Source organism: Hemiscyllium ocellatum (genome assembly GCF_020745735.1).
Source record: "Hemiscyllium ocellatum isolate sHemOce1 chromosome 27 unlocalized genomic scaffold, sHemOce1.pat.X.cur. SUPER_27_unloc_35, whole genome shotgun sequence".
Classification (NCBI taxonomy): Eukaryota; Metazoa; Chordata; class Chondrichthyes; order Orectolobiformes; family Hemiscylliidae; genus Hemiscyllium; species Hemiscyllium ocellatum.
Window position 1 is genome coordinate 53,973 of NW_026867504.1, and position 2,855 is coordinate 56,827.

The window sequence follows — 2,855 nt, forward strand, 5'->3', positions numbered from 1 at the left end:
TGTTATAAAAGCTTTGTGGCTATTGTTTTTCACATTCTAATCTAGCACTGAAGTTATATTCTGTATTTCTTGTCATTCTTTTTTAATCGAATAGGACAGCAGAAAGTCATTCAGCAACTTTACTGGTTTGTTTTTCTCATGTAGCCTTGACATTTCATTTCCATTGTCCTTGATTCCTCCCACCATTTCTCCTGCATATAAACTGACATTTTCCCAAACCATCAGTTCTGTGGAAGGGTCACCGGCAACTCCTGTTTTTTGTTTCTGATATACAGCATCCGCAATTCTTTCAGATTTTCATTGAGAGAGAGTTGGAAATTGTTTCGAGAGACAGAAAGAGAGGGAGAGAAACAGAACAGACATGAACTGTTGATCTCCGTTGTTACTCATAACGGAAAATCATTGCAGTGTGATCACTTTCCTTAAGTATGAATAGAAGGGATGAATACCCCGCGAGCTTGTGGCGCAACGGTAGCGCGTCTGACTCCAGATCAGAAGGTTGCGTGTTCAAATCACGTCAGGCTCACTGAAACTCGGCTTCTTACATTTCACCTTCAAGGAAGGATTGTGTTCCCTCCGTACATTTGCTGAGCTAAGTCTCCTTTGTGGAAGCTTTCGATCACACATGAAGCTTTGCTGTCAGTTTGATTTGTGAACGCTGTGTCAGGGAGGTGGTGTGCCCAGTGTTTGGGTAAATGCTCAGCTCCCCACAATGTGAGAAATAAAACACGGGATTTAAACGCAGCCTCTTGGTCAGTTGGTGACAGCGCGGTGTGAATAACATTATACCGACAGTTTTACAGTATAATCCATAACCTCCCATCTTTATATTCCAATCTATCAGGAGGTCCCAGCTCCTCCTGTTGCAGCAGAGTGACAGCGAGTTCAGATAGAAATGTTTCCCACCAACAGCAAATTCTTTCCTCTCACTGGACACTGTTAAAATTATCTTTATTCAACAGAAGGAGCGGAAACTACAGTCTGACGGCCCCTCTCCACATTAACGGTGAGCCTGAATTTTATACACAGTGTCAGTAAAATCCAGTGGCGGACACTGATTTGGTTCAATCGATTTTTTTGCCAAGCGTAATTCACCGAGAGGATGCTGCTGTGTGAAACAGCGTGGGGAATTACTGCAGGGCCTCCTGCTAATGGGACACACCACAACTGATGTGTTTCACGTTCACCAGTTTATTCCCATCTCGGAGAAGAGAGGTTTGATGATTAGGATCATAGGAGGCCGACAGAGAACAGGAGAAGAGCACTCAGCCCTTCACAAGCTTGTCACCACAGCTGGGTCATCGTGGCCCGTGTATCAGTATGGGACAGTAATCTGCATCTACTGACTTGAAGCACAGCAAATTGGAGTGCTGGTGGAACTATCACACAGGAGAAAACGGCTTCGACAGATCAACTGGAGTGGCTCCCAATGCGCAACTCCGCTCACCTCAACTGAATAACTGTAAACAAATTACTCAGTGATTCAAATGAATCCTCAGTTTTGAATCTGCATTGTGTCATGCACCTTCGAGAATGATGTCAAAACACCTTCATTGCTGTGATGGAATATCCTGTTGGGCAGAATATATCCGTTGTCAAATTTCCTCCATTCTGTTGGTCCAACTCCGACTTCACTCAGAATCACGAAATGTGTGACAGCGCAGACTGAGGCCATGCAGCCCACCTTAGCTCTGCTGGTTCAACACAATATGTAAATAAGTGTCTCATTCTGTCGCCTTCTCCCTGTAAATCTGCACATTGTTACATTGAACATGCCCACCGAATTTCCTTTTGTGTCCATTGAATCTGCCTCTTTGTCACTGTCAGACAGCGACTTACTGACCCCACTCCCTGTGCGAAAACGGTCTTCCTAATGTCACTTTTACTTATTTTCCTGATGACTTTAAATCTCTGCCAAATCGTTCTCGATCTTTTCAGGCCTGGGATCATTTTCACTGCATTATTGCCTCTGTCTAAAACCCTCATGATGTGGAAAACCTCAATCAGGCCAGCTTTCAGCCCTCTGTTCTCCAAAGAGAGCTGTCCCAAACTTTCCAATCTCCCTTCATTGCTGACATTCCTCAGGACAGTACCATTCACGTTAACATGTTCAGTGCTGTCTGCAATCACTTCACTTCCCCGCTTCCTGAAGTACCACCCTCAGAATTGAGCGTAATGCAGGTGGAGGATTCATTCAGACTCGGATTGCGCGGGCGAAAAATCTGCAATACTTGTTTTCACTTTCAACACGTGTTTCCCTTCGCCATGTTTACTGCAATGGCGGCTCCGCGCCGTCCCTAATTCAGGCAGTCCGATCTTATTTAAGAAGCGGCTTTTTGAGAAAATTGATCGGGCATTTTTGCTCATGTCAATTTAAGAAATGAGAGTTCGCCTGGTATTGGAACCCGGGAACTCTCACACGGCTGCATATACTAGAAGACCCAAAGCTAGAATCATATCCCAGACTAACGAGCCCCCAGCCATGGTTGCAGCCAGCTCCTGAAGCAGCTGAGACTTGTTCAGTACGAAATACATTGTACATTGCTCCCAGAATTGCAAGCAGGGACGAGTTTCAAGAACATGTGCTTCTCAATCTGCCTCCCTGCTCCCTGGACGCTGCTGTTTCTCTCGTCCCTAGGAACCGGGCTCTCTCCACTGGTGGATAATTGAACCATTTCGTTTCTACTTGCAAGCTGTGCTGGTGGAAGCCAGAGCCCATTCGCTCTTCTGCTCTCTCTCTCTCTCTCTCTCTCTCTCTCACTATTAAGTGAGGCAGGAGAAGTCAGTTACAGTCAAGCGGAGGAAATGGGCAACTTTGAACGTGTTCCAAAGGTCCTGTTAACGGAGAGATAGAA

At 45.4% G+C, this 2,855-nt stretch overlaps 1 non-coding gene across 1 annotated transcript; it reads left to right on the forward strand.

Annotated features, from left to right (window-relative positions):
* Positions 1-454: 454 nt before the first annotated feature.
* Positions 455-526, forward strand: trnaw-cca (transfer RNA tryptophan (anticodon CCA)). The gene has a single exon. It is a non-coding gene; the product is annotated as a tRNA-Trp (tRNA).
* The last annotated feature ends 2,329 nt before the right edge of the window (positions 527-2,855 follow it).